Genomic DNA, 10,963 nt, shown 5'->3' on the forward strand with positions numbered 1-10,963 from the left:
GTGTGTGTGTGTGTGTGTGTGTGTGTGTGTATACACTGTGGTACAACTAGTACATGAAGTTTACCATAGGCAAATTGAAGGTATGGGTTAGATTAGGATAAAGTTATGTTCAGAGGTGTGGGGGCAGTTGGTGATTGAAAGACACAGAAAGCGGGGTTTCTGGGTGGAAGCCATGTTCTGTTTATCTTGGAGTTGGTTAGTTTTCACTGAACTGAGTGCTTATGATTCATGCTCTTTTCTGTGTGAATATCGCATTTCATTAGAAAGGTTTTTAAACCCTAGTAAGGGTTTCAGAGGTGACTTTGATCGGGAAGAAGCCATGGAAATGATGACAGCAGTCTGACTGGCTCTGGACCAAGTGGCGTTTTCTAACTTGGGGATCTTGGACTCTTCCTACCCCCTAGGAACGAGGAAGGAGGTGGTTCTCAAAGTCAAGCTGTATGGGAACAGTGCCAGGCAGGCAAGGCAGGGCTGTGGAAACCCACACTCCACAGTGCCGTGTCTAGAGCCTCGCAGCCCATGAAAAACTACTTCCTTAGCCCGGGCCATGTTTTCACTCCTATACACTTAGAACTGGCAGCCTTTCTAAATATCTGGAGAGCTCGACTCTCATCGAGGGGCCACAGAACAAGGGTCACAGCAAAGCAATCCAAAGGTCAAGTTTAGTTTAGCAACTTCCAGTACACTCATTGGGTCTCTCCCGTCGTTAGCACTGAGACAGAGCGCATAGCCTGAAAGGGGTGGGTGCTGCCATCCTGAGGTGGCCAGCTGGATATGGGTCATGCAATACAAAGAGGCAGCTAGCATGGCAAGGGACCTCAGGAGAGCTCCTGGGGGCTGGCATCTGCTTTGGGCTCTGCCTGGCCTCTGGGAGCTTTTACTTTATAAAAACTCAGCAGCTACAGCATGGGCTTCGTGTGCCCTTTCTGAAAGTTTACGCAGAGAACTTAAAAAGTTATAATAGACACTGGCTAGGCCCTGAGCCAGGACTCCATACAAGGGTCCAGCAGGGCTGGGCTACTGGTCTGAATCCAAGAATTTGAGATGCTGGGAGGTGAATCAATTCCCAAGACTTTGGGATCTCCTCCGTGCCTATAGATGTTGGCACATGGTGTTCCATTAGCATGAGCTGGTGACTCTGTTACCCGCAACATGTGAATGTAACGGCGGTGTGTGCCCCACCATTGAGGTGAAAGTGGGTGTCCTGGACTACAGTTGGACAGTGATGATCAGGCCAGGAGTGGCTGCAGAGCTCACACACGCAGATTGTCCCCAACGCCACCTCTCTGCTTCTCCAGCTGACCTTCCGAGGGTCCAGAGTGATGCAGTTTAGGACCCTTGAGTCCCAAATGTGTTGGGAGAAACCAGGGGAGGGGACAGACAGCAGCTCTGACTCCAGGCACGTGAATACAGGCAAGCCAACACGCTCTCGCCGGCTGACGTTATCCCACCCCGGCGTGTACCATCCTGCTCAGCCTGGCCGTGGGCATGGAACCCCGGGGAGCTGGTGGAGCTCCTCCTGCTGCAGCACCAGCCCCCACCAAGCCTGCCTGGGGAGAGCACTGCTGTGCTCTGGCCACACTGGTCGCCTTGCACAGGCCGCTGTGGTCTCAGAACTAGGAAGAAAATTGGGAGTGGGGCAGGAAGGAGCTGCTTTCCTTGGCAAACTCAAAGCTACTAACTGCTCACACTGAATTCTTCCGGACTGTGGAAGGAAACCGATGTAGAGACAAGTTTTGAGTTAAGCCACGGGTGACCATGGCATGTCAGGCCCTGGACTAGCCAAAGGAGAAACAAGACACCCGATCCTTTGACTCTGACCGCTGCCTCAAGTAAGTCTTTCAGTCTTAGAGAGGTGTGCCTAGCAAGACAGTGGGACCTGAGCTCCCTCATCGTCTCTCGGTGTTTATAGAGTGTAAGCCACACACAGCCCTGCAGTATAACATCCTCCTTCTCTTAGACCTGTGGGGACGGGACCCAGGAAGATGACTCAGTGGGTAAAGTCACCCACCACAAGCCTGATGACCTGAGTTCAATCCCTAAAGCCCACATGGCAGAGAGAGAGAACTGACTCCTGAAAGTTGTCCTTTTACTTCCACGTGCACCATGGTACTCCCTTGACCACACACACAATAAATAAATACATAAATAAATATGTAATGAAAAGATCCAGGTGGACTCAGCCAAATGGATTTGCATCGAAATAACCTGGGACAGAAGCATGGGCAAGGCACGGTTGTTAAAGGCTGAGGATGAGGGGCCTTAACACTGCTAACCTTTGTATATATGAAAATTTTCTCACTATCTGTATTTAAAATGGTGGCCCATCCCTGTCATGCCAGCACTTGGGAGGCTGAAGTGGAAGGGTCAGGAGTTCGAGGCCTGCTTGAGCTACATAGCAAGACTCTGTCTCAAAAACAATAATGATGTCACATGCTTATAATCTCAGCACTTGGAAGACTGAGGTGGGGGGGGGGGGGGATTGCTGCAAGTTTGAGGCCAGCCTGGGCTACATAGTGAGTTCCAGGATGGCCTGAGTTATAGTGAGAGACCCTGTCTCAACATATAAAAGCAAGCGAGCAAACCAAGCTGCAGTCCCTTCACGGTCCAGCCCACTCTACTTCCCAGGACAGCTGCCCAGCGCTCCCCACCAGCATGAAGGGTCTCGCAGTTGAAGGTTTCCTGCTGTGTCTCTGCACTTGCTGCTTTCTCTCTGTGAGATGTGTTCTCCTCTGCCTTTCCTTGTCAACTGCGGGAAGCCGCCATCAAATCTGTAGCTACATTGTAACAGCGTAGGCACACTGGTGCATTGCTCTCCATGCCAGCCTGAGTTTACCTGTTTTACTGCCTGCCTCCAGATGTTAAACCATCTGCGTGTGGCCTGTCTCCACCAGTTATTGTCATTTTGTTTTATTTGAGACAAGGTTTCATGTAGCCCAGGCTGGCCTCCTCAGCCTTATGAAGTGATGCTTAGACTACAGAAACTGTGTGGTGTACAGGAAGGAGCTGACCTGTCCGAAGGTCTGTCCCCACAGTGAAAACAAAGGTGACAGAGAGAGAGGCAGGAGAGGGCAGTGAGAGTGACTGTGCTGAGGACTGCATCTGATGGTCTAGCCTGGAGACATGCACCGAGGCTTTAGTGAGCCAGCATCCTCTCCTCCTCATTCACATCCCATGACTACAAATGGCTTGCTGTTGGGTAAAATCTGACCCAGGACTTCATTCCAAACTGGCCGTGTGAATTTAGGTAAATGCTGAAAATCTATGGTGTCGTGTGTAAAACAGGACCCATAAGTCTTCAACAGACAATTCTAGGAATGCTTGAGGACCCTTCCTTCCAATTGAACAGTTACAGATATCTGCTGGTTGAATGGAAAGAGCTATGGAACAGGAGAGGACTGTGTGTGAGTGTGTGTGTGTGAGTATGTGTGTGTGTGTGTGTGTGTGTGTGTGTGGTTTTCTCCTCTCTGTGGTTCCTCCCCCCCCCCCCCGTGTGTGTGTGTGTGTGTGTGTGTGTGTGTGTGTGTGTGTGTGTGTGATGTGGGAAGGAGTCCAACTGATGAGTGTCTATCCCTCGGAGAGCAGCTTATAATCTAGTGATAAATTTCATTGCCCATTCTCTGTAGGGTACTTGGGGTCAATCCACCATTCCCAATGCATGGCCTGACTAGAAACACCCCCAGACTGGTTGAGGCAGAGTGAGTCAGAAGGAAGCAAAGATGTGGTCCAGCTTAGGCCTTCCCCCCTTGACTGTGTGACCCTGGTGCAGTCACCAGCCTCTCGTGCTGTGTCTGTCTCACTCATGGTCTCCGAGAATCCTTAAGCTGTCTGTGATGGTGCTAGCTCACAGCCCCTCTTATCTGCGAGCCGAGCAAAGACCACAGTCTCTGCTCTCCTGAGTTCATTGCTCACACATCCCATACAGAATGCACCAGGCTCTGCCTCCAGCAGCACAGTCCCACAGGCGTCACTCTAGGAGACGACCTCCAACACCGCAGCCTTAACAGTGCTCAGTTGTAGGATGGATTCAAGGTGTCCTGAGAGGACCCGACCCAGGTGGAGGAGAGAAGAGCCATCAGAGGGCCTTGTGCCGTGACGTCATGGGCTCCTCACACCAAGTCTTGGAGAAAAGGGATATATTGGACTGGGTGGATGGCTCAGCCAGGAAAGTGCTTGCCTTGCAAATGTGAGGACCTGAGTTCGATCCTCAGAACCCCTATAAAAAACTGGGCTTGGTGCATGCTGGTAATCCCAGCACTGAGTGGGCGGAGACCAGCAGATCAGGAGGGCTCACCCGCCAGGCAGCCTAGCTTAATTGAAAAGTGTTGGGTTAGTGGGAGACCCTGACTCAGAAAACAAGATGGACAACATCCAAGGATGTTCTCTGGCCTGTTCATGCATGTGCATCCCTGTGTATACACACTCCATAAACACACAGGAACGCACAGAAAAGAGCCATGACTGGCCCTGTTTTTCAAATAGAGACACTGAGGTTTTGAGAGAAGTTTGAGGCCAATCACACAACCAATAGCACTCAGGATTTAGATGTGCTCCTTTCTCTCTAAAGCTGCCTTCAATCTGCCCCTGTAAATGGAATTCTTAGCACTATGAACGGAGCAGTGGAGTTCTGTGGTTTGTCCTAGCTTGGTTGGTATTGGTGACCCAAGACCATGAAGCTTACAGAGGGCATGCCCACCCAAGGGGTACCAGAAGGTCTCCGTGACCCACACCCTGAGCACACAATGATTTTTCCCCAGGCTCAGCACCTGCTGCTGGCCTCTTCCTTGGAGCCCTGTCTGACCAGGAGTAGTTACTATGTCTCAGTCCACCATAGAAGTCCTCTGTCCCCCACCAGGCTGAAGGGAGATAAGTCCCCAGGGCAGAAGATGCTGGGCATGAGACACAGAAACCCCACTCCCAAGGACAGGTGTGGGGGAGCCAGGAGGTCCAGCCCACAGACATCAGACATGGCTGCTGGGTAACAGCTGGACAATACAGGTGCCCTGCATATGGCTCCCCAGGTCCCTAAGGACTAGATGCTGAGAATCATGGAATCACAGGGCTCGCAGACAATAGACCAGGTTTATTCTGGTTCTTCAGCCTTCCTCAGATCACAGCTGAGAAACCCAGGCACAGGGAGAGGAGGCTCATTGCTTGATTCCATCTACTGGACTAGCTAGCACTGGAGATTCAGTATCTTCCTGAGAGAACTCTGACAGGTGCTCCAGGCAGAGCTTTCTGGGAAGCATCACAACTGTCTCTTACAGGAACATGGGACACACAGCCAGCAGACTCCTCTTGCTGTCTGGTCTGTCCAATGGGGTTGTGGGGCTAATTTGACCCCAAAATAAACAATCTTTATTTGTCTTTGATAGATGGTCTCACGGGGCCAAAGCTGGCCTTGAGCCCACTGTGTCACCAAATATGACCTTGAACTTGCGATCTTCCTGTCTCTACCTCCCTAAAGCTGGGGTGAAAAGCCTGTGTCACCGTGGCCAGTTTATACAGTGCTGGGGACAGAACCCAAGACCTCGTTCATGATAGGTAAACACTATCCACTGAGCTACATTCCTAGCACCAATGGAGAATGGAATCAACAGGATGGGCAAGAGAATCAGTAGATAAATGTGCCTGCTGCCAAGCCTGATGACCTGAGTTCTATCCCTGGGATCCACATGGTTGAAAGTGATTCAGCTCCTGAAAGTTGTCCTCTGACCTGTGACATGCAAATCTCCCCCCTCACACCCCAATGTAAATCAATCTTTAAGTAAAACAAATGAAATCTTCACGGCCCTTTAATACCTTGAATGCATTTGTGGAGGTGTAGGCCCAGAGAGGCACAACCCTGTCCCAAGCCACACAGCATGAAAATCACGGGAGCGTGACGAACAAATTCTCTTTTCATATCACCATACCATCTGCTAGGAAAGCTCAGAGGACCACGCAAACATGCTCAGCACAGACCCCAGCACACAGGACGAGCACAGCACATGCCGGCTGTGATGACCATCATTGCCATCACAGGCTACGGGCACGTAAATCAGCTCTACCTCCGGTCCCCTGCCCCCTACCTGACTAGTGAGGCTGAAGGCTAGAAAGCTCGTAGTCCTGAGTCTCTCTCTCCACCCCCCTCTTCTTCCTTGAACCCAAACATGGGCTCTGGATCCCAACTGGGGCAGAGGTGGCCTTGGGAGCTCCTGGCAAGCCTCAGCACAGCCTTGCCGCTCCCTACGCCGGGCGAACATACCATCTTTCTCTCATGGAGGGCTGAAATGAGACCCCGTGGCTTTTTCAGCCTTCCACTTGGGCTCTCTGCCCCTGGGTCCTGCTCCCCAAAGACAAGAGCACAGAGTTGATCTCTGCAGACTTCTGAGTCAGCTCTACCTCCAGAGTCTCTCAGACCACCACCAGTGTTTAGTCACAACATACGCCCCTACGGCACAGCCAGGAGAGCCAAGGGTCTAGGAAGGCACCCCTAAGGAATACAGAGCGAGGCACGGGTGGCCCTGTTGTCTGTCCCTCTCTCAAGCCTTCCTTCCACTTTACCAGGTAGCTTCATCTGCCGTGGGGCCTCTGTGCCCCTCAGACACATAAGAAGCTAGTCCCTTGCCTCAGTTCACTTTCTAAAACTACGTGGGATATGTCCATATAACATAAAGCCTCATCCTCAAAGCCCAGGCAAGGGACACAAGTCCAGCCATCCCCACGTGCAAATATGACCTTCCTCTTCCTCCTCAAGTTCAGAATCTTTTGACAATCCTGTTGAGGGTCCTGTTGACCAATGCCAGGGGCAAGCCTGCCACGTCACTGTCACCAGTACACCTAGGGAGACAGGGACGGGAGTCCCTGTCCACCTTTCTATGTCTGTCTGTCTTGCCGGCTCCTGGTTCCTTCCCCACCTCCCAGGAGCTTGTGCCAGCCTGCTCTGAGATCAGACATAAAAACAAATTCACTTTATAATCCCAGCCCCGACCTCCCAGTCCCTTCCTAGTTCTTACCTGTGCTCCTCAGGTAGGGAGGGGTGCCTGTAAGGAGGGGGTGCTGGGCTGGGGGTCCCTGTCCCCAGGGCCTAGCTGAAGGCTCCAGAGGGAGGTGCGGAGGAGCCGCGCTGGAAGGCTCTCAGCCCAGCCCAGAGGCTGCCGAGAAAGTTGGAGTAGGTGTGTCCAGGCCCATGGAGGAGGAGAGAGAGGTGGGAGAAGGGAGGCGGATCATTCCCCTCCTGCCAGCTCTCTGGCTCACTGCAGGAGAGAAAGCAAGGAAGCCAACTGGTTTGCCGCCCAGAACTCACAACGGGGTGGGGATGGAGTCAGGGAAGATGACGGCCCCTGGCCACCTCTCTTCTAGGTTTCGCAGCTCAGGAAACTGAGTCCCTGGGCAGGTAGTGTTACCCAAAGTCACCCCAGACTACTAGGGTGGGAAAGGTGGTTTGGATGCAGGTCAGTGTTCTGTCTGTGCCCCCCAAAGTCAGAACACACACACACGGGCGCACGTGCACACACACACAGACACAGACACAGACACACACACACACACACACACACACACACACACACTGCCAACTTGTTACTATGTAGCCTTGGAACTGCTAACTAGAGCCTCAGTTCCCCCCCCCTTTTTTTTTCCTCCATAGCTCCTACCTCTCTGGGTGGGCTTTGAGGAATAAATATGATTAAAAAAAAAAAAAGTAGTGAGGCAGTGTGGTTCACTCCTGAAAATCTCAGCACTTTTTAGGCTGACAGGGGGATTGCTGTGAGTTCCAGGCCAGCCCGAGCTACAGAAGGAGAGCCTGCCTCAACCCCTCCTAAAACAAAAAAGGTAGAGGTTGAGAAAAGATAATTCTTACTGTTACGGGGCTGCATGAGCTAATCCCTCCAAACCTGGGATCCCCATCTGTAAATCGGGGGTCATGGGAATCCTGGTCGGGAAAGTTGTATGATTCCTGACCTAGTTGCCTGACAACCTGCCTAGACACAAGACAGCTTGTCTTTGATGCATCTTTACAGGGTGCCCCTCTGCTCTGGCTACTTGGATGATTCCAGCACACAGCCTACGTGGGGAACCCATATTTGAGGGAAAGCAAAGAAGAGACCCACAGGAGTTACCCTTCTCCCCTGTCCCATCCCTGGCCGCTGCCAACCTTCACCGAAGAAGTCCCGTGCTTCTGCTTTTTGAGATAAACCACTGGCCCTTCAAAACTAGAGGAAGAGAGGCCCTCCTCACACAGCTGGAAACGTCTGTGCAATCATCCTATCCGCATTTGGCACCCCCATCCTTCTCCCTACACAGTGAGTCATGAGGCCCCCTCTCCAGCATCCCTGGAAAATACCTCAGGTCACAGAGAAAGTTACCTCCCCAGCAACCTGCTCAGACGCAGCCGTCTTAACTGATGTTCAGCTGACCGGTGACCTTGAACCTGGCTGATAAACAAGAGCTCTTCAGACCCTCCTTGTTCCCACCATCAGTTAGCTCACATGATCCAGAGCAAACGGCTTAAATCTGCTTAGTGTCTCTCTTGTTGGGTTTTTTTTCTTATTTTGTCTTGTGTTTGAGACAAGGTCTCACGTAGCCCACTCTGGTGGGCTTGAACTCTTGGTGCTCCTGTCTCAACTTCTTGAGTGTTAGGATTATGAGTCTGAGTCATCACATACAGCACTGTCTCTCTCCCTCTCTTTTTTTAAAAAAGTATTTCTTATTTATTTATTTATTTATTTATTATTGTGTGTGTGTTCATGTACCATGGTACAAGATTGGAGGTTAAAATAATTTATTCTGTTCTCTCCTTCTGCCATGTGAGACCTGGGATCAAACTCACTCATGTGGTCAGGCTCGAAGGCAGGCATCTCTACTCACGGCCGTCTTGCTGATCACTTGTTTGTTCCATTTTTGCAATATTGATATTGAACCTAAGGCCTGGCTTATGCTAGGCAGGTGCTCTACCACTGAGCTACACCCCCCAGCCACTCTGTCTTGCTTGTCAAATAGGGTCCCACCTGTGAAGAGGGCACCCAGGCCAGGTATGACAAGCGCTGAGGCCTGATCCCATGGCTAGGACTTGGTCGGCTAAAATTCTGGGCTAGAATATTACAATCCCTTTAGTGAGCCATGAAGAATGAAATCATGTCATTTGCGGGAAAGCAGATGGAACTGGAGACCACCACTGTCCACATTTGCTTTCTGTTTCTGGGATGAAACACTCTGACCCACACGACGTGGGGGAGGAAAGAGTTTATTTCAGCTTACACTTCCAGGTCACAGTCCATCCCTGAGGGAAGTCGGGGGAGGACCTGAAACAGAAACCACAGAGGAACACTGCTTTTTGACTCACTCATAGACCCACGCTCAGTTAGTGAGCTTCCTTTTATAGCCCAGGTCAACCAGCCTAGGGATGGTGCTGCCCACGGTGGGCTGGGCCCTATTACCTCAATTAATAATGGACAATGCCCCACAGACATGCCAACAGGACAATCTGATCTCGGCAACTCTTCGTTTGAGATTCTCTCTTCCCAGGTGACTCTAGGCTGCGTCAAGTTGACAATAAAAACTAATCAAGTCAACCACATTAAACAAAGAAAGGCAGATCCAGAAAAGCAGCTATCATGTGCTTCCTCTCAGGTGCAGAATGGAGAGAAGAGGGGAAGGAAGAGGGCCAATGGGAGAGTAATGGAGCAGCAACAAATACTGCCTGCTTTCTCTTCTGTGTGGGATGTAGACGTGCATCAATATGTGTGTCTGGTATGGGAGCAGGAAGGAGCTGTTTGTGCGGATAGGGAAGAAGCAGTGGCAGTGGGGTTCATGTGAGCAACGTACAAAGATTCACCTCTGAAATGTCATGATGAAGCCCGTTGTTTGGGGCTGGCGAGAGGGCTCCATGGCCCAAACACCTGCTGTGCAAATGTGAGGACCAGAGTCCAGATTCCCAGGACTGACATAAATACCAGGTGGGTGTGGTGGCCTCCAAGAGTGGAGACAGGATCCCCAGAGCAAGCCAGCTCTCGAGACTAGCCATGTTAGTGAGCTCTGGGTTTGATTGAGAGACCTAACTCCATGAATAAGGTGGAAGAGTAATGAAGGATGGTTCCCCACATCACCCCCAGCCTACATGTGCATGCACACATGTACACACACACACACACACACACACGCACGCACGCACGCACGCACGCACGCACGCACGCACGCATGCACACGCGCGCGCAAAGCATACACACATACATATGCCCACCACACACATATGAAAATGGGAGAATAAGGAGGCTTTCTGTTATTTCTGGGCTCTAGGTGAGAATTCATCCAATGATCCGCTGCAGCTACGATGGGTCGTGTCTTCAGGGACAGATCACTAGTGCAGAGTATCACAAGAGAGTCTCTGAAGTCTCCTCTCCGGGATATCTATAGCTGATGGACAGAGGGGCCGGGGGCTTCCAGTGTGAGGCCCCTGTGGTCGCCTTGGTAGGAGGGCACTCTGGACAGTAATTCTCTTGGCTGTCTGTCACCCAGTCTCCAAGTCTGATATGATTACACATTAACCAGAGGCTCAGGACAGGGTGCCCCTACAAGCCCTTTGATCAGTCATGTGCAAAATGGCAGTCAGCTGTCTTCCTTGGGGCCCCCTCTGGCTCAGGCAGGGCTCTGGTCTGAGTGGGACAGGGAAGGAGGTGTGAGGGTAGGGGTGGACCACAGAGCTCTGTGCTGTCATAGGCATCGGGCATCCACTCATTCTCTCCCATTGCCTTGCCTTCCCTGGTCTGGTGCATCTCCCTGCTGCCCCCAGACTTCTCTGGAGGGTCTCTGGCTTCAGTTCCTATGGACTGAGGAAATAGGACTCTATGTGCCCCATAGTGCACTGAACCTTTTCATTCTGAAGCTCCTAACCATAGCTGTCCCTCTCTCTCCCAAGATGATCTTGTTTCTCTGGTCACGGCTACAGGAGCTTAGTCGAATCTCAGAAAAGCTTTAATTACCT

The 10,963-nt window shown here is 51.4% G+C and overlaps 1 protein-coding gene across 1 annotated transcript in view; it reads right to left on the minus strand.

The window, feature by feature from the left end:
• Positions 1–7,117, minus strand: part of Fat2 (FAT atypical cadherin 2) — an 86,468-nt gene extending 79,351 nt beyond the window's left edge. The window contains exon 1 of the mRNA XM_006984879.4: positions 6,999–7,117. The gene's annotated coding sequence lies outside the window, so the exon portion shown is untranslated. The remainder of the gene's footprint in view (positions 1–6,998) is intronic.
• Positions 7,118–10,963: the final 3,846 nt, after the last annotated feature.

This window comes from Peromyscus maniculatus, chromosome 8 (assembly GCF_049852395.1).
Source record: "Peromyscus maniculatus bairdii isolate BWxNUB_F1_BW_parent chromosome 8, HU_Pman_BW_mat_3.1, whole genome shotgun sequence".
Classification (NCBI taxonomy): domain Eukaryota; kingdom Metazoa; phylum Chordata; class Mammalia; order Rodentia; family Cricetidae; genus Peromyscus; species Peromyscus maniculatus.